General features: G+C 42.1%; 1 long non-coding RNA gene across 1 annotated transcript; it reads left to right on the forward strand.

Moving 5' to 3' along the window:
* The first annotated feature begins 498 nt into the window (after nt 1-498).
* LOC112626953 lies at nt 499-2,982 on the forward strand. The gene is made up of 3 exons (XR_003119994.1): nt 499-673; nt 1,160-1,284; nt 2,458-2,982. It is a non-coding gene; the product is annotated as an uncharacterized LOC112626953 (long non-coding RNA).
* The last annotated feature ends 23,326 nt before the right edge of the window (nt 2,983-26,308 follow it).

A 26,308-nucleotide genomic window follows, 5' to 3' on the forward strand; every position in this document is an offset into this window, starting at 1 on the left:
TTGTATTTTGAACTGGTCTCTTCACATCTCAAACCTATGTTCCCCTTCTGCAGATTGAAAATCAAAGCTATTTACCTTTCAAATGCAAAAGATGCTGTCTCCATAATCTCTTTAAAGTCTACCTATCCTTCATTAGTCTAGGTTCTGTGCTAAATCCTGGAGATGAACAAGACAAAACCTATGTTTTTGTGAGACTCACTTTCTTCCTGTGACAAAAGTAACAGCAGGACTCAGAAAACAAAACAAAGAAAAAAAAAAAAAAAAGCAAAAAACACAGTACCAGCAGGTCAAACAGCATTGGCTGAAATCGGCCTTTATCCTCAGCATGGCTCCAAATCACTTCATTTTGCCCTTACTCCTTGCTAATGGTCTCCCCCCTCCTTTTCAGCACAGAATGCAGTGTTGGGAGGGGAGAGAAGGTTCCTATCAAGGAGCTTTATGCATTCATTATTCTGTGCCCCAGCCTGGCCAAAGCTGCTGAAGTGTCTGAGATTCTGCAGCACTGCTCTGTTAGCAGCAGGAGCAAATAAAAGAATTCAGTGTCAGCATTTTCTGTTTCTCATCTGACAAACAAGGTCAGGTACTTCTTTGAACAACCCAGTTCCAATAGCTGTGAAACATAAAGAGACAAGGAGGGAAGGGTTTTCCAGAAAGGCTGGTGGTTAGGCACAAGGTGGGTTTAAGTTTTCAGCTTTTGTTGTGGGAGAGGAAAGTTCCCCTCATCCCAGGCATCCCTTTTTCAGAATGGGGAAAAAGAATCCAGGGTGAAAGGCTCTTTTGTACTTCTTTGCTTCTTGCACTGAAATGCCAGGTGCAGAACTTGGTTCCCAGGGAAATCAGAATGTCATTGCCATCAAGGTTTATGGCCATTAGTCCTGATTCTTACTGTTTGTCAATGCCACTAAAAACTCTGAGCATTGAAGCAGATGGAAGAGAAAGTTGTACAAGCAGTTGGAAGAAACGGGTGCTCTGGAGATCAAGGCTGAAGTGAGGAGTTTTGAGAGCTGAGGTTCAGGCTGCCAGGATTGTACCTCTCCCCCAGCAATCCTCTGCCCAGTGAGCCCTTTACATGCAAGGCAATTTATGTCCCCACAACCTCTCTGCGCACCCTCTGTTTTCAACTCCCCAGGGGTAAATTTTCCAGCCTCTTTCTTTATAGCAAATTACACCATTGATGTCATCCTGGCGAATGAAACAAGAGAATAGTATTTATCAGAGAAAGTCTGGTGAGTTAAGTCCAAGGCCACAGGAAAAAACTAGCCCTGCTGGGCTGCCCCTCCTTTGGTAAGCAACTAAGCACTACATATTCTGTTTTCTGTGGATTGGTGTTTTTTCTAAAAGTTTGAGGGGGTGGTTGTTGTTGTTTGTTTGTTTTTGACACAAAGTCTTTGCTCTGTCACCCAGGCTGGAGTGTAGCGGTGCAATCTCAGCTCACTTCAACCTCTGCCTCCCAGGTTCGAGTGATTCTCCTGCCTCAGCCTTTCAAGTAGTTGGGACTACAGGCGTGTACCACTATGCCTGGCTTATTTTTGTATTTTTAGTAGAGACAGGGTTTCATCATGTTGGCCAGCCTGGTCTCAAACTCCTGACTTCAAGTGATCCACCTGCCTCGGCTTCCCAAAGTGCTGGGATTACAGGCATAAACCACTGCACCCACCCTCTTTGTAAAATGTTTAATGAAACATTGAAAGCTGTTTCTGGGCAGAGAAAAGTGTGACATCAGTACAGACCCCAGATTTTCTGTTGGATATCTTTACCTGGATGGCCCACAATATCCTCAAAACCAACCTGTCTTCAGACAATCTCATAACCTTCATCCACAAACTTATCTTCCTCCTGTTCCCCTTCTCTTAGTGAGTGGCACCGTCATCCACATAATTGCCTATCCAGACACCTGGGAGTCATCTTAACTGCTCCCTCTCCCACACATCCTGGCTGTCCTAACATTCCGTAGGTAGACAAAGCCTGCATCCTCTCAAAACTGTCATCTGCTATTTATCCCCACTGCTGCTCTCTTATTCCAGGACAGTATTGTCTTGGGAGTGCCAGTAAGGAGAAAGACAGTCAGCCCCAAATAATATAAGTAAACTCAAAGTCACTTTCCATAATACCTCATCCCCAATCCTAGTCCCCTCCCAAAGGTGAGTACTAACTATTGCTAGGAGTTTGATGTGTAAGCCTTCTGTGTCTATGCCTTTTCAGCTGTATCCCTGTACATACAAAAATATATGACTGGTTCACATAAATGTTCTACATAAAATATCCTGCACTTAAAAATTTTACCCAGCAACTATCTTGAAGGTATTTACATGTAGGTATAAATAAATCTTTTAAAATCTGTGTAGTATTCCAGGGTGGAGGACATCTGTCCCTTTGCCAGAACCTTGATTTTCCCTTGGGAAATCACCTCCTATACTATTTGTTCATGTGGCTGAGCACCTTACCTGTTCCCTTCAGGAGTGGGACTATGATCCACATCAGGCCAATCCATGCCACAGAATGGTCTAGGCATTGGATGAGTGCCCCAATCTGAGCCAATGAAGGTCATTGCTGAGGCATTTTGCTGGTTGCTAGGCTGCAGGCATCCCAGGCTTCCTGCTGCCCCTATGTCTACAAACTGTGGTCTGGAACATTCCAGGAACCACTTTTATCACTTGCAGCAATCTTCTTCAGTGAGTTCCCCAGGACTTGATTTCATCTTACAATCTGATTCCATGTGTCTCCCATATTTTAAGGATTCTTTATAATTTCTGGCTTACAGAGAACAAACATTATTTTTTGTTTTCCTGGTCTGTTTTAGATTTCTGAAAATAACTCTGTCACTTCTGTTATATGGTATCATTACTTGTAATTATCTATTTACTTATCTGTCTCTGGACTGGACTCTTTACAGACAGGCAATAACTAATTATCTGCCTGGCATTTGGTAGTCACTCATAAATGGTTTATTACATTACTAACTAAATAAAAAAGTTGACCTTGCATTCACCTCTTCTGGATAGTTCAAGAGACTCTAATGCTTTTTAAAGTACAGTTTTTATACTAGCTTACAGTCGATGATTGTTCAGAAAATATTTACTCCCCCTAACAGAATCATGTGAAAGAAATACATTTCTTCTTCCTTGATGTTAACCTTGGACATGGGACACTCCTGGGCCAGTGGTATGTTAGTGGACAAAATGTGAGTGAAGACTCAGCATGTGCATGAGGGTCAGACTTGCCATCTCACGCAACTGCTTTTCTCAGTGAGAAGAACTTTCCTCAGAAAAATGCTGGTTCAGGGAGATGAGAGACACATGGAAGAGATTTGAACCCAAACAATAGCTGAAAGCCAAGTTCAGGCTAGATAAACTGAACTAAAGTTTATCTCCATGTGGACGAGTGAGAAGAAGATGCTTATTTTCTGCCACTGAGATTTAGGGGGTGAGGGGGACGTCATGACACAATATTACTATGGCAATACCAGCTGAAGCACACCTACATCAGAATCACCTAGAGTGCTTGTTGTGAATGTGGTTTCTGAGCCCCAATCTAGGTCTAGTAAGTGATCATCTCTGGAGTGTTTTTAGAAATGTATATTTTAGCAAGACCCTCAGAAAACTTTTATGCTCACTGCTGGGCTACAGACAATATTTATCAGCATGCTATTTTCAGTGACAAGGAAAGAGCAGTAGGTTAGCACCCAGAGAGCTGCTACATTTACCTACATAAAACTTCTGAGAGATGTAGCACTGTAAAAAGGACAGGAAACAAGGTTTTCTTACCAAATCATTTAATTAAAGGAGAGAAATTGAGAAACATAAAGGCACCTTGAGGTCATTTATAAACACAATGTTGCTCAAAAAGCTGTTCTTTCATACAGGTACATAGTTGACATCATTTACTTAAATTTGAAAAAATTAAAACTAATCAGTCTGAGAACATCAATGGCAACACAATATTCATTAATTGAACATGGCAACATAACATTCATTAATTGAACATGTATTTAGTAAGGGCTTACTAAATACTAGGAATTCTGGAGAACACTAAAAATATCAAATATGCGTAAGATAGTGTTTGTCTAGTCTGTTTTCCTTTGCTATAACAGAATACCACAGACTGGGCAATTTATAAATGATGGAAGTTTATTTGGCTCATGGTTCTGGAGACTGGGAAGTCCAAGAACATGGCACTGTCATCTGATGAGTCATCGCATGGCCAAACAGTAAAAGGGCAAATGAGTGCAAGAGACAGAGAAAAATTTGTGGTCAAACTTATTTTTTTATCACAAGCACTATCCTATGAAAACTAACCCACTCCCATGATAGCAATATTAATCCATTCAAAAGGGCAGAGCCCTAGTGACCTAATAACCTCTTAAAGGCCCCACCTACCAATACTGTTATATTGGCAGTTAAATTTTAGCATGAGTTCTGGAGGGGACATTCAAGCCATAGACATATTTTTACCCAAAGAATTTCCAGTCTACCTAGTCATGATCCCTCTGTGTGCAGGTGTGGGTGTTTGGGAGTTCCAAAGAAAATAGGTTATGCCATTCTTGCCTTCTAAATGTTGCGTGGAATGTCTTTATCACCTTTCTGATCATTTTTTCTCTTTGGAACCCACCTTGACTCTTGTCTCATGGGGGAATTATTTAAAGTAGATGGCAAGACAAAATTATTTCTCCCTTTAGCTCTGAATTCACCTAAGCACTCTTCTCCCAGAATGCCTCCTAGGTGTACTGCATCCTGCCAGGAAATTTCACCACTCAGCTCCCATGTAGGAGGCCAGGGCTCCTGAACTCAGGCTCTACAGTTTCATTCTGGGTACAAGCATTGCTAATGAACAAGAAACATTGCAGTGTAGCACTATTATAATCACCCTTTCAGTTCATAGGACTCATGTCTTGAGAAAGCATTTTCAGTAGCAGATGAAATAAGAAGATTGAAATTCATAAGGAGTCTTACTCTGTGATTAATATGTTGTAGAAACAAATATTGATTTCTTGTTTGTTCATCTGAAGTTTACCTGCTAACCTCAGAAGATAGTTTACTGAAGTAACCTTTGGTCACTGACAATAGACAACACCTAATATACTTACTTTTTTTTCTAATAATATAACATCATGTACCTAGTGATAGAGGCAGGAGGATTATTCTCTGCCTCCTCCCACTTCAATTGCCAGCATATCCTAATTCTTCTTAAACACAGGACAAAAGCTCAGGACCCACCAAACCTGGGTACAAAGAAGGCTGTAACAGTGGTGGGGCTGAGCCAGCCTCAGAGCCATAGGCCAAAGCAGGGCAACAGGGTTGACAGAGCTGTTAACATGCCGCCATCCACCTGGGCAGGGTTGTCACCAGCCAGGGGTCTCCAGCTGGCAGAATGACCAAGAAGAATCCTGCGTCACTAGCAAATTGCCCTGTGATGTATTTCACATTACTCATCCAAACCAAGGCTTTGTCCTGTGGGACTCAACTTCTAAAAAAAACATCTAGATTCATATCATAAGGATGTCATCCTTATATAAAATTATAGAAGAGCCCTTGCTTTCTGAGCTGTCAGAGACAGTACTTCCTAACATACAAATTGCCTTCTAGCAAGATTTGAAGCAGACATTCTTTTCCCAACCACACATGTTTTGCTATGACATTTTATAAAAATAAATCCCTCAATAATAACCAGAGATTGTATTGTTTTGTATTTTATTTATAGTACAGTAATACTACTAGAGTTATCTCTCTTTTGAATATTATCATTAATCTCATTTTTTTCAAGTCATGTTGAAATAATCAATGCAGTTAAACATTCCCAGGTAGACTCCAGTAGGGTTTGATTTTTTAATGTAATTTAAATTCGGTTACAAAGTGTTTCACTGAAATGCCACTTACTGGTTTGTGGCTTAAAAAGTTCCTTCTTGGTGACAGCTTAGAAGCTAACTTCACTGAAAACAACAGATTGTACTGGTTTCCTTTAGATATTTACAATACTTCATCAAACCAGAGAATCTAATTGCTGCGAAGGGCACTCTAGAGATTACTCAATCCAGCCCCATTATTTTGCAAATGAGGAGAATGAGGTTTACAAGAGAGAAATGGCAGCTGAACTACAGTTACGCAAGTAGTTAAGAGGCAGAAGTGAGACCAGCAACCACTTTCCTGACTCCTGATCCATTCACAATTTTATTTATAAATACTCTTACAACACTTTCATTGCCTCCAGTGTGAGTCAATTTTTTATAGTGGATAATCTGGAGAATATAAACTTAAAATACTCGTGTTATTCTTTTACTGTTTCTCCCTTTGAAGTACTAATACATTTAAGACCTCTTCCTTCATGACCCCAATTTTTCCCCCTTAGTAGTCATTATTTAAAATGGAACCACTAATGACTTAGAAAAACTTGCATGGATCTCTGCATTGTTGGCCTTATCCAGACAAAGCTTCCATTCAAATAAAAGTAATGTTGTGGGGGTGGTCTGAGAGAGACCTGGAACACTAATCTCAGTGTTTGAACATGCTATTGAGTACATAATATCCAGCCATGACCCAAAATCCTCTCTGCCTAAGCCACTATAAAATAGTTGCACATAATTTACTCAAGTGAAATTCTTTGAACAGTTGTTAGGGCAGGAAACTTAACACTCCAGAATAGTGACAACAGCGGTGGTGGTATAACAGCTGGGGGTCACAGGCTTACCATGATGCAGGTCCAGCTCTCAAGTTACCATCTGATCTGGGTCCAGCAGCAAAGGCCTAGAACAATAAACACCCAATTCATTGTGAAACTGGGAAACATCCTTCCCCCAATCTAGATAGTATTAATAGAACCAAATGACTGCTGAGGTCTTCCTGTTTGCTAGATTCTTTTGGTCTGAATATCTTTCCCATGCCAGTGGAGAATCAAGAGCAAGAGCACTACTGATAAGCAAGGCATTGGATTGCACACAGCAAGTGGATATGGAAAGTGGGGAAGAGGTTGGTAGAGGACAGAGAAAGGAGGTAGGGTAAGTGTGGGGTCCTGGTGCTAAAGCCAGTCCCATTTTACCCCTGTCCTGATGACATCAGGCTTCTAATGTAGCCATTCAGGACTTCTGGTTGCAGCTTCAACGTGTAAAGGAACCCTACTCAGAGGTTATCTTGACATGAGGCAGAGCAGGAAATTGAAGGGGGAGAGGGGATTCTTATTGTGCCTTTTGGCACCAGGGCCTTTTGGCACCAGTCAGAGGTAGAGGTAGTAATTTTGTGGGAGAGGCTTAAGATAATTGTTATGTGTTTTCACATGTCTTTTACAAATTTTCAGTTCAGGCTTGTGAAAAGTTGGGTTGGCCCTTACATTTACTGTGGCCTTGAATTCCATAGTCTTGTTCAGTTACATCTCACTGGAAAATTAGTTCAATGTCTTTTTCTTCTGTCATAACACAGATTTTCTTAGGCACAGTGTATTCATTCACTTATTTATTTTAACAAATAATTATTGCTATGTACTGGCACATCCTGGGTGCTGGGGATGTGGTGGTGATTATAGCTGCCTTTGTAAAGTTTATAATCCCATGGGGGAAGTGTACAATTAAACAAGTCATGACAATGAAGTGCATTAAGTGTTATGATAAGCAAAGCAAAGGAATGAAAAGCTGAAACACCAATCTTGTCTATTTATTCACTTTGTAAATTGGGAATGATTAACAAAAACCTACTTTGTGGGGCTAGCATGAGAACCAGCTGAAATCATGTGGTTAAAATGCTTTGCAAAGTGTAGTGACTCTTAGATGTACCTCCTAGTCAAATGCCTTATCTAAATAATTTACATGTTGCAGAGAAAGACTTAGAAGAACACCCCTCTTATTTTGAGAGCCCAGACTGATTCCGCAGATACCAGAGGCCACCCAGGGACCAACCATCAAGAGCTGAACAAAGACGCTATACTGTGAATATACATGTTACTCCCCATGAAAGCCCTGCCCCACTAGGTATCTGTGTTCCAGAGCAGACCATAAGGCCACAGGCAGGAGACAGCCAAGTGCAAGGGACAAAAAGGGCAATGCCCTACAGGTCTCAGCTCACCAGGAACCTGCCAGGCTCACTTGCACTCTCCTGGCTTCCTACCTTGCCTTACTCAGCACTTCTCACAGTTGTAATCACTTATTTGGGTAGTCATTTTCATCAGTCTCTCTCTCCCCTAGTAGATAGCATGCTCCACTAGGACAGGGCCCAGGGCTATTTGCTCACCACCGTACACTCCAGCCCCAGCCCAGGACTGTCAAATAATGCTGCTCAACTGATACTGCCTGAATGAATGACAAAACGCATGCTACTTACTTTGACTTATTTGGGAAGTACAATTTTCTCTCTGAGCAATAGTTTCCACTTGACCTCTCTCAATAATGAAATTCCTACAAATCTATTCCTGGGAGACAGGACAAGCAGGCTGAGGCAGTCACCCGGAAATGAAAGCTCAGGTTGAAAGGTGTCAGGGTAGTCACCTGGGGTCCCTTTCAAGTGCCTAGAGCAGAAGCTTCTAGAATCTTGCAGCCCACCTCAGGCCAGGAAACATTCTCAGAAATGAGGGAGACACAGCCTTTTAAAAAGTAGGCAGCGTGGGGAGGCAGCTGGACTCAACTCCCTGAGATAGTGAGGTCCTTTCTCTCAGGGCATCTTGCCAAAATCTCTGTTATGTCCTGCAAGGAAATAAAAAATACTATCTCTTGACTTCTGGTGTTTGTTTTTATGCCCTGGTGTGGGAAGTAGTTTGTTTTGTTTTATTTTCTTGGGACAGGGTCTCGCTCTGTGGCCCAGGCTGGAGTGCTATAGCACAATCTCAGCTCACTGCAGCCTCCACCTCCTGAGCTCAAGCAATCCTCCCATCTCAGCCTCCTGAGTAGCTGGGACTACAGGCGCAAGCTACCATACCTGGCTAATTTTTAAATTTTTTGTAGAGACAAGATCTCACTATATTGCCCAGGCTAGTCTCGAACTCCTGGGCTCAAGCAATCTTCCTGCCTTGGCCTCCCAAAGTGTTGGAATGACAGGCATGTTGAGCCACCACACCTGGCCTGTGGACAGCAGTTTTAATGGGAAGGGAGAAAATGGGAATATGTTTCAAGTATGTGTGTTTTTATCCTGCTGTCTACTGACTTCAACAGAGGCTGTAGATTTTGAAATCTAAACACAAGAAGCCTCTGTCAAGAGGCAATGACCTAACATTTTGGGTATCACTCCATGTCCACATGAAGAATATCCTTGGCAAAGAGCAGTTGTAGCATAGTAATGGTAAAAATAACCATTCTCCTAATTTTCAACTAAATATAACTCCTAATGTCTAAAGCACTATAAGCTAGTCAGATTTTTTTGACCTTCAAAAATATCACTTTGAAAAGCAATATTACCTGTAACATACAAAGTCAGTATTAACTATGACATAAGATATTCTGGACTGCTCTACAATTACTTGTTTTATCACTATCTTAGAATTCTGAGTGTTCCAATCTTTCCCATTGTGGAGTGAAGGGAGAATAAAAGAAATGGGATTTACTTCATGCATTTTTCTCTGTAACAAAGTATACATTGTGTATGTGGTAGAAAAAATAATGCCAAAATAGTCTTCAATCTAGAGACAGAGCCAGGCCTGGTGGCTCACGCCTGTTATCCTAGCACTTTGGGAGGCCAAGGTGGATGGATTCCTTAAGCCCAGGACTTCGAAACCAGCCAAGGCAACATGGCAAAACTTCTTCTCTTAAAAAAAAAAAAAAAAAGTTGGGCATGGTGGCATTCACCTGCAGCCCCAGCTACTCAGGAATCTGGGGTGGGAGAATCAGCTGAGCCCAGAAAGGTCGAGCCCGGGAAGGTGATGGCACTCTAGCCTGGGCAGCAGAGTGAGACCCTGTCTCAAAAAATAAAATAAAAATATAAAATGAGACTCAGAGAATGAGTCTAATAAGCAATGAAGAATATTGCAGCCTTTTGGTTCAGGTAAACCTTCCAGGGGTACACAGAAGGATGGAGGGAAATTTAGGTTAGACAACTGGTTCCCAGATGTTTTTGCCAAGCTGAGGCATGAGAGTGGACTTGTTGACAAATGAACCCTTCGGTAGACAATTACCCAAGGAAAAACTGTTACCGATGAGGAAATGACAGTGGCTTAGGAGCTACAGTGTAGAGAAACGGACACTGGGCCAGAAGAAATAGGTTAAAATTTGAACAAGTAGGGGAAGGAGAAGAGAGTTTAAAGGCCAAAATCATGCCCATTATGGTTCCTTGTCAAACTTTTTCTAATGAAACACTAAGATGACTATCTTGTCTGCAAGTTTTATTCACTCAAGAATATCAGAATCAACTTCACTTTCCCCTAAGAGAGGCAATTCATCAAATCTCTGTCCTACACATCTTAACCAGGAGGCAGACTAGGTCAGGCCCCTATTATGCTATTTTAAGCCCTGTGAATGTTTCCTTCATAGCACTAAATAGGGGTTATAATTTGAAATTTATGTATGAGGCTATTTGATGAAGGTCACCCACCCCTCCCCCTCCCCCGTAAACTACAGGTTAAGTGTCTCCTATCTGTAATGCTTAGGACCAGAAGAGTTTCAGATTTCAGGTATTTTTGGATTTTGGAACATTTCCATACATATAATGAGATACCTTGGAGATGGGACCCAAGTCTAAAGAAAATTCATTTATGTTTCACATGCACCTTATATACATAATCTGAAGGTAATTTTATACAATATTTTAAGTAATTTTGTACATGACTCAAAGGTTTGACTGTGTTTTGAGTATGACCCACCACATGAGGTCAGGTGTGACATTTTCTACTTGTGGCTCATGTTGGTACTTTAAAACTTTCAGATTTTGGAGCATTTTGGATTTTGGATTTTCATATTAGAATGTTTAACCTGTAAAAGTTTCCCAGAGGCAAAAGTGTGTCTTCTTTTTTTGTAAGCCCTTAGTTTCCAGTGTCTAGCACAAGGCTCAACACATTGCCTGGCATGTAAGAGACACTCATTTAGTAACCAAATGAATAAATGTAGTTTCACTATCCTTCCCTTTTTTCTCTTATTTTCATCTTCCTTCCCTAGTCAATATTTTCTGGTTTTCCTCTACTTTATTTTATTTCATTTCATTTTCAGATCAAAATTATAATTCATCTCAACTCTTCTGCACAATGGGTTCTTTTTGTCAACAGCCCTGCATAACACTAGGAGTAGCCTCCTAGGTCTCCAAATTTCTTGTGTCTCTAACCTATAAAACAAAGATTGGGAACCTTAGAGATTGTTAAACTAACAATCTCCTGGAAAAGTCAGAGTATAGTGCTGTGATTAAAAGTATAGACACCAGAGCAGGATTTGAACTGTACTTAGATAACTTACTAATTGTGTGCTCTTACACGAGTTACTTAACCTCTCCAAGTTTTAGTTTCCTCAACTATAAAATGAGGATAATAATAAAATCAACCATCTCAGCCAGACAGAGTGGCTCCCACCTGTAATCCCAATACTTTAGGAGGCCAAGGCCAGAGGATGGCTTAAGGCCAGAAGTTTGAGACCAGCCTGGGCAACACAGCCAAACCCTGTCTCTACAAAAAATAAAATAAGATAAAAATTAGCCAGGCGTGGTGGTGTACACCTGTAGTCCTAACTACTGGGGGCGCTGAGACAGGAAGATTGCTTGAGGCCAGGAGTTTAAGACCAGCCTGGGTAACATAGCAAGACCCCCGTCTCTACAAAAAAAAAAAAAAAAGAATAAAATAAAATTATTTTGGCATGGTAGTGCACACTTGTAGTCTCAGCTACTCAGGAGGCTGATGCAGGCAGGCCACTTGAGCCCATGAGTTCAAGGCTGCAGTGAACTATGTATGACCCTGCCACTGTACTTGCCTGGGCAACAGAGTGAGACCCTGTCTCCAAAGACAAGAAAAGAAAGGAAAGTAAGAGGAAGCACTTCGAAGACTTATTGTAATGATAAAATAATTTCTATAAGTGAAGCACTTCATACAGTCTGTTACATGGAAAACATTATAAAGTATCAGCTATTATTATCTCAGTGACCACAAATCCCGAATGTGTATTCTGTTACACATTCTTGCAACTGGTCCACAATTTATACCCCCAAAATGGGCAAATGGACTCAACTTTAGACCCCTGTCCTCTGCTGTCTCTGCTCATTGGCAGTCTCCTTCCCCGGCTATCCATGCTACCAGAGTGTCTGTTCTGGATTAGGTGACGGGGAAGAAGTGGAGGGCAGCATAGTAGAAGGGAGAACAACCCAGTCAAAATCAGAGCTCAATGACCAATTGTTATTCCAGGGCAGAAATTTCTTCTTGGCCTCCAGGCTATTATGGCCTAAGGCATTCCCTTGAATCTCCAGGGAGGCAATCTGTGTCTACAAAACACAGCATTCTTCTTAGAACTCTACTCTGTTAAACTGCCTCTCCCAAAACTAGCAGGAGCTGAATGTGATTGAATGCTGTGTCACTAGGAAAAAGGAATGCTCTATAACCTTTCTTCAAGCATTTAAATCTTTCTCTCCAAATAGGACAGATGAGATTTCTGCAACATGCAGCTCACAACAGAACTGATGGAGTCTATGTAGCGAGAAGAGGTCAGAAGCTGCCCAAAGCAGCTCTGAGGCTGGGATCACTGCACCCACCAGCTGCTGCCTGGAAGAGAAACGGGAAAGGGTGGATGCACTATTTTGCATTTTTTCTCCAGACAACCAAAGAAATCAATACGATAGGCAGAGTTCCCTGCCTGGGGAAAACAGCTCTTTGCAACCCAACTTATAGGATTGGGAATGTGGGGGAGGGTGGAGGAGTAATCCTCAACACACTTCTGTCTGTGCAAGATGTGGAGAAAAGTAGGAAAGAAGCAGAACTCCAGCACATCTTCAAATGGATGGCCCCTGAAACTGAAGAGACAGTACACAAAACCACACTACAACTTTCTGGGCGAGGGTCTGTGGCTGCAAAGATGGAAACTGATTTGTCGAGGACCCTAGGAGGTGAACTGAAACCAGAATGCAGAAATGCTGGGAGACGGTGAATGAGGCTGGAGGTCGCCTATATACGTAATTGTACAGGGCTGAGAAAGCCCACTGGGATGTTGTACTTTTTTGCCTTTTAGGCCACATTCAGGGGCTGCTGCAGACAGGGCTATGCCCAGAAAGCAAGAATGAAACGAGCAGGGGCAACCTGAAGCTGTGTGCTTAGGCTCACAAACCTGAGAGCAGGGAAGTTTTCCAGATCATTCTTTTACATGCTGTATGGAATCAAACAAAATTACAGTACCTCCTTTTTCATGACTGAGCCCCTCGGTGAGAACTCGATATTTCCTTACAGTCAACTCAAAATTTCCCAGTTTGTGGGAAATGAGTAATGGGGTTGAGGACATGCTACCCCCAAAAATGGCACCTTGGCATTTGAGAAAAAGCAGAAGCAGTAAAGTCTCTTCAACCCTTTTCTCCTGTAGCTGATCATAAAACCCAGGGGAGATTTTCTGACCTTACCCTGAAGCAGGTCCTAAGATCCTCACTTTAGAGATGCCCTCGCTATGTCCAGAGGAAAGGAGCATCCTTATCTCCGAACACAACATCACAGAGAAGAATCTGAACTAACAGGCCTTGCTAAGTTTGCTTTGGTTTTTACCATGAGATCACACTGTTTTGCCCAATCATATTTCTCCACAACTGTCCACTCTTCATTAAACCTGAGATACATACACACACACACACACACACACACACACACACACACACATATATTTAACTGCTCGGGTTTTCATTTCCCTATGAAGACTCATGTCACATAAAACCTACACTAACGAAATGTGTCGAATTTTCTCTGCTAATCTGTCTTATGTAACAGGGACTTCAGCCACACACCTAGGGAGGGGGAGATAAAGATGTTTTCCTCCCCAGCATGGTGAAGAGGAGAGGGTTTGCTATCACTCTCCTCCCTACCACACTTCTCTATTGGAGGCCTGAGTTCAAACACTTACATAGTCATCACCTTTGAAATTCGTTTGAATTTAATTTCTTACTGATTTAAATTTTTTGAAAGTTTCCATTTAGGTAAATCTTTTTCACTGGTGGCATATCTAGTGAAGGTTGCAGGGGGATCTAACTGAGAACATTTTCTTAATGATTGTACCACTTCAGAAGAAAGAGAATATACTTAAAACACTAAAAAATTAAATATTTGATTTGTTTTTCCAATGCTGCAAAACAATTAGGACTGCAAAGAAAAAAAAAATCTTGGGGAGGACCCTTTCCTCTTTATTTAAAAGGAAAAATAAAGTCAATTTCCTAAAGAAACAGAAGCTTACATTTTTATGGGACCCCAGGGTGCTACTAATACTACCCTAACACTATTGTTATATTCCAATACAACTTACACCAATACTTGACAGTACTGTTAATATAATAGTCAAAATTACTATTATTTTTATTCAAATATTTTGAGCCACACATATTTATTTCAGCATCCATGTGTGTTTAGGGATTCTAGATCTTCTAGGCCAACACTCTCTCAAGCACAGACTTGAATCCAGACAGTCTGGCTCCAGGAACCAAGCTCTTAATAAATGTACTGTACTGTCTCTCTGTGTCTTCCATGAACAATTAAATCTGAAAAGTCAGGTAACCCTTTACAACTAGAGAAACTGAGACCGGAGGCATTTGTCCCTGTGACTGCACAGCAGGTAGTGGCTGAGTGGAACTGGAAACCAAGTCTCCCAATTCCCAGGCCTTACTCATTCCACTATCCCTTGGTGACCTGCCAATGCTTTCAGAATGTTACCTCTTTGAATTCCTGGGACGTTCTGAACACTTAGACATGAATGGAGAGTCTACATTGAGCAGCAGTTTAGGAGACTCAGAGACCTGGGGCAATGAATACAGTTATTTCTCAGGGTCTTTCTAACACTCAGATTCTGTATTAGTAGATACTGTAGTTAAAGTAGATGTTACCACAGAACATATTTAATATGAAAATTTACTTTTCAGTTGCAAGTTTAGAGATAAATTATACCAAATTTTGTTCAATGTTACCATTCATTTTTGGCTATTACTACAAAGAAAAATGTATCAAGTCATGAGCTGAAAATTTAAAGAAAGCATATCAGATTTAATCCTACCTAGCTACTCACTTACCATAGAGAAAGTGGCACAGAACCAAAGTCTTACCTGGCTTGGGAACTGCACAGCTGCACTCTATATCTGAAACCATCGTCCAAAGTGCTAGGCAGCTCTTGAGAGCTGTGAGCAAAACTATTTTCAAGCACCCCGTTAGTTTAAATAGTTCAAGAATCTCCCTCAGATCTCAACACACTCATCCTCCCTGCCCCACTTGATAACAAATGCCTTAGATTAAAAGCCAGAAGGCTCCTTAGAACTATCTGGCCCAGCTTTTTTTTTTTTTTTTCCTTGAGACGGAGTTTCACTCTTGTTGCCCAAGGAGTGCAGGGGCACAATCTTGGTTCACTGCAACCTCTGCCTCCTGGGTTCAAGCGAGTCTCCTGCTTCACCCTCCTGAGTGGCTGGGATTACAGGCATGAGCCACTGTGCCTGGCCTAGCCCAGCCTTTCACCATCAAAAGGCCTCACATTGCCTAGTGCTTTACAGTCTTCCAATCGGTTTGGCACTTGTAAGTTCCTTTGATTCCCATGACCACTCTATGAGAACAGGTACTGGGTCTTCACAATTTTCCTATCCCCTTCGCCTAGACAGGGTCTGACCCACAGTGAAAGCTCCACGAACACTTGTCAAATCCTCCCCTGTTCATACGGTGCCCTAAAACTTCTCCCACTATTGTCCCAGTTATGGCCCAGAAAACCTGAGCTCTCTCAACAGCTAGGCAGGCTTGATGGAGAACAAGGCCCCCTGCCTGTGCTGCCAAAAGATAGGCTTGAGACAGGTTTCTGGGCTACATAGACAGGCGTATAGCTTTTTCTCTTTCATTCATTAGTTGTGGACCTACTATTTGCCAGATATAATGTCAGGCACTGGATGTTCAGAGAGGAACAAAAGAGGGAGTTACAGACTCATGTGGATGACAGACATAACATGTAACACAAAAATATATCATCACAAATCCTGGCATATGTCCTGAAGGTACTGTGATGGAGACCACCAGTGGAAATATAATTTAGATTGGCAGAACAGGGAAGGTATCTCTGAGGAAATGCTATTTAAACTGAGCTCTAAAGGATGGGAGGACTCCAGCTACTCACAGAGTTGGGATGAAGAGAAGTCCATGGAGGCCAAGAGAACAGCATGTAAGCAGCCACCAACACGAGAAAGAGCTTGGAGTAGTCTCTCATAGCAGCCCCTCAGCCTGCATGTTTTCAGCCACAGCTGTGATGAATAGCTCCCTGAAAGCCCAAACTCACCTCCAGCTGACAGCCACCCACCTCAAGCTTCTGAGCTTCTTTCTACTTTCTCTGATAGTGCCACAGGGCAGCTTGTGCTAATGCTCCCCCAAACAACCCTCAATTGTCAGGGACAGGAGCTGGTAGACAGTGTCCCAGTCTCCTGTCCTTTAGGTTCACAACTCTGGAAGGCATTCTGTATACCTTTTGGGAGATCTCAGCAGAATAGAGCCTTATTGCCCAAAACAGCAATCTCAAAATAATGCACTTGGTTTTGTCTTTTCCTTTTCTTTCCACTCTTCTCATGCCCTCACTCCTTCCAGATCACCCCTACCTTGCCCCTAAACCATTTCCAGGGAACTCAATCAAGAATGTGCACGTTAGAGAAACTGAAAAAAAAAGATCTGAAAAGGGGTGGGCAAGGAAGAAAGTAAAGCAAGATGGGTTTGAACTTGTAGGAATGGGCAGACAATGCAGACTTGCAGGCCATAATGAGAATGTTATGCTACATGCTTCTTGGTGAAGCCTGGGTAGACATGCAAAGCAGGAGTCCACACCACAGAAGATGAAGGCTTGTACTGTGATATTAACAGAGGTGATGAAAAGAAATGGGCAGGTTGGGATGTATTTTAAAAGCACAATGGGGCCGGGCGCAGTAACTCACGCTTGTATTCCTAGAACTTTAGGAAGCCGAGGTGGGTAGATCACCTGAGGTCAGGAGTTCAAGACCAGCCTGACCAACATGGTGAAACCCCGTCTCTACTAAAAATACAAAAATTAGCTGTGTATGGTAGCAGGTGCCTGCAATCCCGGCTACTTGGGAGCAGAGGCAGGAGAATTGTTTGAACCTGGAGGGTGGAGGTTGCAGTGAGCCGAGATCATGCCACTTCACTCCAGCCTGGGCAACAGAGCAAAACTCCATCTCAAAAAACAAACAAAGGAAAAAAAGTAGAATGGTCTCTACTTGCTAATGAATTGGGTGAAGCAATGGAAGGGATCACGGATGATCTTGCTTGAGCAACTGGGTGGATGGTGATGACATTTAACTGGGGATAAAAGAGACAAGATTAAGCAGAAAAATGAAAAGTGTAATTTTATACTCATAAAATCTGAAATATCTGTGTGACATCCAAACAGAAACATCAAGTACACATTTAGATACATGAGTCAGGAACTCTAGGGAGTGGCCAGAACTGTAGATATGGGGGTCTTCTGGATATATATATATAATGTTTAAACTGGGAGACTGGATGAGCTTACCTGCAGAGATTGGATAGCTAGAGAAGAGAAGAGGCCCTGCGATGGAACTCCAATATTTGGAAGTTAGGTAGAGGACAAAGAGGCAGCAAATGAAATTTAAAAAGAGCCACTAGGCCAGGCGTGGTGGCTTATGCCTGTAATTCCAGCACTTTGGGAGGCTAAGGCAGGAAGATCACTTGAACCCAGGAGTTTGATACTAGCCTGGGCAACATAGGGAGACCCTGTGTCTATTAAAAAAAAAAGCTTAAAAAATTAGCCAGGAGTGGTAGTGCACAACTGTAGTCCCAGGTATTCAAGAGGCTGAGGTGAGGAGGCTGAGGTGGGAGGATCACTTGAGCCTGGGAGGTCAGGGCTGCAGTGAGTCATGATTGTGCCACTGCACTCCAGCCTGGGTGACTAAGTGGTGAGACCTTGTCTTAAAAAAAAAAGAAAGTCACTAGAACAGGAAGCTTATGGTATCACACAATCAAGAGAGGAGAAAAATTTAAGGAGGGGGCAACTGTTTTAAATGATGCTCAGAAGTGGAATAATTTGAGGACGTAGAACCACCATCATCTCTCGTATCTTTCATCAGCATTAAATCCTAAACGTCACATACCCTCAGGCCAGACACCCCAAGTACAACAAAGCTATTCCTAAAGACAAGCCGATGACTTGAAGCAGTAACTAAATATATGGTTGGCATAGGAGATATTTTACTCAGAGATCCATAGGTCTGTGTTCCTCCATCTGCCCGGGTCTCTCTCCTCTTATTTCTCTAATAAGTGTATATTCCTTTTCTATTCCACTACACGTCTGGCTGTGCTCTAAGTCTTTGAGCTCTTCTAGCCCCAGTGAAGCAGATAAGGGGAAGTATATACTATTACTTCCCCAGGTCCAAGCCATGATTTAAGAATCTTACCACCATAGGCCTATCATTCCTGGCTATCCAGGTCTCAGATCTATGCAGTTACTCAATTTCTAAACTCTTTCTTGCTTGACTGTCTCTCTTTTACTCACTGCATTCTCCTTCCATGTGCCTTTGGGCTTCCCTTGTTTCGCTATTGAGCCCATGGGAGTGCCTTAGCACAGTAACTTGGATTTAAAGTTGCCACACAGTAATTCATCAGGGATACCCAGACTGGTCCCAGGAAAATTCGCTGAGGTATATGCAATCTTTCTTCACCAAAGTTAAAAACAGGTGGCCCCTGCAAGCCTGCCGAGTGCCCTAATGCCACAGAAAGTTAGCTTTCTAGGAATACTCCATTTCTTTCATCAATTATATGGCTTAGATTAGCCAGTGATGGCTAATACTATAAGACTATAACTGAGTGGTAGGAAAAAAATGTTTATTTCATTGCTATCCCTTAAAAAAAAAATACAATGATATAAAGAACTTGAAAGGCTCCACAGCTTGAAGCCAGATTTTTCAGGATAAGCAGACATTCTCTCCATCTCCTAAACCACCCCAAATACCTGCAACTAAACTAAAATACCCTGAGTCATGTCATTTTATGTCATTTTATGAAACTCTGTTCAAAAGTTTCTAGTGAGTTTCTGGTTTATTTCATTTAGTCTTACTCCTATCAAAGTCGTCTATAAGCCAGCCTACCATACTACTATTCATAGGATAATACAAGCTTTCCACCAATACAGCCCTTTCTCCTCACAAACATGGAACTTGGCTTTGCCTCACCCCACCTGTTCTGTGGTGCTTCCCCAGAATTCTTCTTCCCACCTGCCCTGTGGTGCTTACCCAGAATACCTCTCCCCACCTGCCCTGTGGTGCTTACCCAGAATACCTCTTGCCACCTGCCCTGTGCTGCTTATCCAGAATGCCTCCCCCCACCTCCCCTGTGGTGCTTGCCTAGAATGCCTCTCCCCTCCTGCCTTGTGGCACTTACCCAGAATGCCCTCCTCATGCAAGCCATACCCCATTCAGGGAAGCCTGCCTGGCATCATGCTCCAGGCTTCATGTTTTTCTTTAAAATCCCAAAGCCCTTGGTACGAACCCATAGTTTAGCCGTTGACTTTTTTTTCTTTTGAGATGGAATCTCACTCTGCCGCCCAGGCTGAAGTGCAGTGGCACAATCTCGGCTCACTGCAGCCTCGGCCTCCTGGGTTCAAGCAATTCTTCTGCCTCAGCTTCCCAAGTAGCTGGGATTACGTGTGCCTGCCACCACACCTTTGTATTTTTAGTAGAGACAGGGTTTTACCATGTCGGCTGGGCTGGTCTCAAACTCCTGACTTCAGGCGATCCACCTGCCTCGACTTCCCGAAGGGCTGGGATTACAGGCATGAGCCACCAAGCCTGGCCACTGACTTTGTCTTGATTTTTAATTCCACTCTGCGTAGTCTGAATTCTCCATCCAAATTATAGTTTTGTTCTAGTCTCATGGCTTGCCACTGACCTAGGTCAAGCTCTTACTAGAAATGGAACTGTTTTAACAGAACTTCACCTGTCTAACAGAGTCCCTTTTCTACTTAGAAACCCTTTAAAACCTCTCAGGTTGAAGTTTATTCTCTTAATTAGCACATACAATTTCTTATGCTTTAGGCTCACTGACCTTTCTGGCTTCGTCTCCTATCCTTTGTCCTCCACCCACCACTACACACAGCTGTGACCTGCCACATGGAGCTGCTGTTCCCTGAACCTCTCATGCTAGTTCTTACCTTTCAAGTGTCATTACCTAGAATGCACTTCTGTACTTTAGTTACCTAACCAATCTCTATTCATTTTCCAGACTTAGCTAGAGTAAAAACCTCCTCCAGGAAGTCTTCCCTGATTTGGATACCCCTAGTCTGTGCCTCCAAAGCATTCTACTCCTACTACTCCTAACACTTCTTGGCCTATTGATAAGCACTGACTACTTAGGGAGCAGGGGATGTGTCTTTTTTGTATTGTGTTGCTATTTTGTATTAGAACAGTTATCTTATGTCTTACCTACCCAGAAGCCAGTAACGGCTCATCATGGCTAACAAAATCCAACCTCTTCAATTTAGAATTCAAAATCCTTGGCAATCTGATCTCTATTCTGTGAACAACCCAGTTCTACTTGCTGTTTTGTAAGAGTGTTTCCTTTGCTTTCCAATCCCTAGTTATTGATGCAAACCAGAACTCTACCCAGGATGACGTCCCTTTGGTCCCCCTTCCCATGTTCTCCTGTACATGTCCAACCCATTCCCAAAGCCTCAGCTCAAATCCCATCTCCTCTGTAAAAATATACCCAGACTTCCCTTCTGCCTGAGTCATAATTAATCTCTTCCCCTTCTCTTCTTTTATGACATCTTGACATCTAATTATAGTATTCACTGCTGTTTGCTTTATACTTTTTTTGGGAGGGTGGTCCCTAGTAGATTATGGGCTCTTAGATGATGTCTCCCACAGTGCATATGACATTGTTCAAACTCAGTAATTGTACTAAACTGAGACCCTTTCATTAGAAGAAGTGCTGAGCTCCAAATCAGCTTCTATTCTAGGCTTGGCTGCTTATAACCTTGGGCAGGTCCCTTAACTTCTGCTGGCTTCCCTTGCCTCATCTCTAAAATAAGATTAATCATATTAAGGATGCTTGAAAAAAATTAATTATTTATTATTTTCAAAGTGTCTTGGGATCTTTAGAGATTGGCATTTCTATTTTTGTGGTATCTTTCTTGCTAGAGCTTGCAGTTTTCTTAAAAAGAAACATTCAAAGGAAAGGCATGGTTTATTCAAAGAACTTTTTTTTTTCAGAATCTGAAATAATTACATCTTATATTTCAGACAAGGTCATCTTTTACCTTTTATAGCAAATGGCGGAGTCTAGAAGAAACCTGCTTTTCCTACCAGTGACTTTAAAGTGATTGCAGTATTCATGTTGAATTACAAAAAGATGAGTAAGTATTCTATCATGCAAAGAACAGGGATTTCCCTGAGGGAAGAAATAAATGAAGAAAATGTTTGAAGCATACCTAAATACAAATGACCTTTAAAGAAACGTGTTTCCTATTTATCTGTCCTGGTCAAGGCTAGTCGCAGAAATACTTACTTGAGTGATTAATTCATTTTAAGACACACAAAGCATATCCAAACTCAAGGACAAAGAGACCGAAGTCACTGGCAATAATAACTCATGTTTCATATACATTGACTCGCTCAATCCTCACAATACTCCCATGAGATACTGAGGGCAGGTATTATTAAACCTGTTTTATGGTTGAGGAAATTGCAGTCCAGTGTGGTTATGCAACTTGCCCAAGGCCACTCTGTATGTAGTGAAGTCAGGACTCAAATCGATCCTTTGAATCAAATCCAGGGCTCCTCCTACTTGTATCACTACCTCTTGGCCCTGGTGCCCTGAGTCTCGTAGACAGGAGGGCAAAGAGAATCAGGTACCTCAGAAAACTTCCTATGAAACTTCAAGTTCCTCCTCCCAGTGAGGTCCTTGAACCCCTCTGCAGAGGAATCCTTGATCTCCCTTTATCCTAATGCTTGGGCTCTCTCAGTGTTTAGGTGAGCTTTATTTATCTGCCCCCCTTCAGCTCAGCCAGAGTGCCCTTCTCCTCACAGGCTTCCATCAACTGCCTGCTGCATGGCAGTAACTTAAATGCATCAGGCAGGAAGACACACTCAGCGCAGGGATGGTGGCGTCTCAGGGGATCTCCAGTCTGCATTCACAGCAGTTTACCCTGCAGTTCTCTGAAGAGAGAACTCAAAACCCAGAGACTGCGGCTCCTACAGTCAGAGGAGTGGCTCTTTAAAAATTGTTGCTGGTCTGTACACAAACCTCCTGACTTTGGTCCCCTGTATCCAAATCCCTGCACTCTCTCCTGTGTTCCCACAACACCTGTATGTAGCTTGCACCATTCCTCACCTTGGGCCTTGAGCTATAGTTCTCTGCGGACATGTCGGATGTGTCTTATCTCCCCTGTTGGATAATAAGCTTATTAAAGGCATGTGAAAAGTTGATTATTGTGATAACTATAATGGGAAGCAGTATTTATTTATTGATTGATACTTTTTGAATGTTAGGTACAGTGCTAAACATTACACCTAATGCTGTAATGAATCTTCACAACAGCTTGTGAGGCAGGTATTATGTTCATCCAAATTTTATAGCTGAGGAAATGTAGAAGTGGAACAATTATTTGTTCAAGATGTCACATCTAATAATCATCAAAGCCAGGGCCAAGAGTGAGGTTTGTCATTATCTTTCACTGTAATCCCAAATGGCCTGGCGGGTACAACGTAACATTCATTGAATGACAGGACGACCTAGAAGTGCACTTAGTAGAATGTCATGAACATTTATTTGATTTCGGTAAACTGTTGTATAGTTTAATTTGGACAGCACATAATATAAATAGCTAAAACTTTAAATTAATGTAGTGCTAAACGTACTATGTACTCAGGCTTGCTCTCTCTGCCGTCCTCTTTCTCTCTTCCCCTCCTCCAGAGCAAAACATCTTTATTTTCTTTTCAATTTATTTATTGAAGAAACTGAAACAGTCATCTTGTAGTGTTTCCTTCACTTTGGATTTCATAGATTATATTACATAATCCTCATAACGGTCATATTATTAATCTTATGAGGTAGGTGCTATTATCATCCCTATTTTGCAAGTCAGAAAAAAAAAGGCTCAGAATGGTGAAAAATTGGTTCCAGATGACAAAGGACTTGCCCCCTCACTTTTCCCTGCTGGCCTCACCTCTTACTCTTCCCCTGGTCCCATCCCTCACTTCTCACCACCTTCCCATCCTCTCTTGCTTTCCTGTTTCTCCTCCCACCTGCTTCCTTACTTCACCCTCCTGGTACTTCCCACCTGCTTCTCCCCCACCTCCATCCTCTCTTTTGCTACATCCCTTCCATTTGCCCCCTTGCTTCTCTCCTCCTGCCCCCACACACCTGTTTCTCACCCCCTCCATGCAAATAAAAAGAAAAAGTGACGTAAGAAGTGATAAGTGAGGACACAAACCCAGCTCGCACTGACTCCCTGTCATATGCTCCTAACCAAGACAGCCAGCCTCTGGTGTAGCCACACCCAGCAAGCGTCTGCTAAATGGACATTAGTGACTTTGCTATAATTCATTTTACTACTTACCACAGAGACACAAAAAATAAAGGAGAATAGCACTTAGATGTTTTATATTCATTTGCAAGTTTTATGAGAATCATGACTAATATTCAATGTTTGACTAAAGAAGTACAATTCTCTAAAATGACAAACTTAGATATTTGTCTTTTATAAATCAAAGACATCACTACTTCATCATGAGTGGCAATTTATAATGCTCTTGAACTCATAAGTTAAAAGGGTAAAATATGTAACTTCAAAAAGGATTTGGATAAAATAATAGAGCCATAGTGGTTTATGAAAGGAAGCCAAGGTTATTCATGATATATATCTCATCTTTTAAAATTGTAAATTAATGTTTATTATTGAACATTTGGAAAAAAATTTTAGAGTACAAAGAAAATGAAAGCCGCTTACGATGGTATTACCCTCAAAAATCCCTCATCTTTTGAGTTGACATATGAAAAGCAGCTAGTCTCTTCCGCCATATGCGAGTGCAGGGATGAAGCTTGTGCTGCCAGTAGCAAAGATCTGACCTAGTGTAGAATCTCTAGAGAATTTTTCAGAAGAGGTAGCGAGTATGCCCACAGACAATAAAGCAGGAAGCCATATGAGAGAAGAAATCTGTGATAATAAGGCAAGGGTCATAAAACCCAGAATTTAAAGCTAAGAAAAAAAGACATGAATAAAAAAATATAGATACTGATACTTGCAAGGAAAAGGTGAAAAATGAAGCCTGAAGGTGGAAAGGGATGTGGATTTATGTTTTAGGCAAATTCCAGAAGTTTTGACACTAAAATAACTTAGGGAAACCACATGCATTTCAAAGACATCTATTTTGACCCACGTAGTGTGAGGTCAGGTCACAGGATGAAGTGGAACATAAGAAATTGAGCTGCAGTTCTTTTGTTTTGTTTTGGTTTTTAGATGGAGTCTCACTCATCGCCCAGGCTGGAGTCAGTGGCGCGATCTCGGCTCATTGCAACCTCTGCCTCCCAGGTTCAAGCGATTCTCCAGCCTCAGCCTCCCAAGTAGCTGGGACTACAGGTGTGCACCACCACGCCTGGCTAATTTTTGTATTTTTAGTAGAGACTGGGTTTCACCATATTGGCCAGGCTGGTCTGAAACTCCTGACCTCTTGATCCGCCCACCTTGGCCTCCCAAAGTGCTGGGATTACAGGTGTGAGCCACTGCGACCACCCGGAGCTGCAGTTCATTTATAAAAAGATAGAAGACCTCAGCTCTCCCAAAGATGCCAAGTCAGGGATTAACTGCCACAGCGGGGCTGTATACCACTTTACAAGCTTGCCATTACAGACACATCCTGGCCAGGACTTCCCATTTGTTACAGTGTACCCAGATTCCTGAACATACTCACCTGGCCTTCTGCAAGGTCACCTCTACCCAGCTACCATCTCATAGCTAGAGTCCTCTCTGTAGAGATTTACCCCCTCTGGCCTGATGTATACCTCCGCTACCCTCTTTTTTTTTTTTTTTTCCTGCCCAGGGAAGAAAATGGCCTTGTCGACCCTGACATAAATGATCAGTGTTCAGCAGTCCACAGGGCAGATGGAAACAGTTTGACATTACACTGCAACTGGCCGTTCTTCAAACGGAATTCCTTCTGAAGACAGCCGCATTTTTAAAGTTAACCACATGCACATCTGTAACGTGACCTGTGGTGCTTATTACGTTCTTTAATAGATGAGGCATAACAGATCATAAATAGTTTTATAGGGAGACCTAATAAGCAGGCCTATTTATTTCTTTCAATTGTATGGCCTTTGCTCCCTGCCTTAGGTTATTTCCATACTCAGAGGGCTGAAAACACACGTAGAAGACTGAGGCAGGCTGTTGGTTGTTTCTTAGAAGCCAAAGGTGACAGCAGGCTCAGCTCTTGAGACACCACCTTGTTGGTCTGATTTTAAAATTGAAACTTACCATACTTCAGTTTTTGGAAGTTTTATTATCATTATTTTTGTTCAGGCAAAATAATCAGTCACACAGTAATTTGGAGATTTTCTATCAAGAGAGGAGAAGAAAAACAGACCACAGCAAAAGGGGGCCAAGCGGGAGAGGGAAAGAAGCACAGAACCGTTTTAAAACAGATACGAGGGAAGTCTTATCTCACAAACCCACTTCAGCCAGAAGGAAAGAATGCTCTCTTTCTCTCTCCTTCATAACCGCAGCCCCATTTACTTTTTTCTTTTTTTGAAATTGAGTTTTGCTCTGTTGCCCAGGCTGGAGTGCAGTGGCGCAATCTCGGCTCACTGCAACCTCCGCCTCCCAGGTTCAAGTGATTCTCTGCCCCAGCCTCCCAAGTAGCTGGGATTACAGGTGTGCACTGCCACACCCAGCTGATTTTTGTATTTTTAATAGAGATGGGGTTTCACCATGTTGGCCAGGCTCGTCTCAAACACCTGACCTCAAGTGATCCACCCGCCTCAGCCTCCCAAAGTGCTGGGATTACAGGTGTGAGCCACCGCACCCGGCACCAATTTACTTTTAAAAATTCTCCATTGCAGTATGTTTACAGAAATCCACCCAGGCATATGTAGTTATATATCTTCCTTCCAGAAAGGTTTTGTTTTTATGGTTTCAAAAAATGTACCTGTGGTGTCTAGGCCTAAATAAAATATCTATTTACATTTCTTTAGTTCCAAATCTATATCC

Source organism: Theropithecus gelada, chromosome 6 (assembly GCF_003255815.1).
Source record: "Theropithecus gelada isolate Dixy chromosome 6, Tgel_1.0, whole genome shotgun sequence".
NCBI lineage: Eukaryota > Metazoa > Chordata > Mammalia > Primates > Cercopithecidae > Theropithecus > Theropithecus gelada.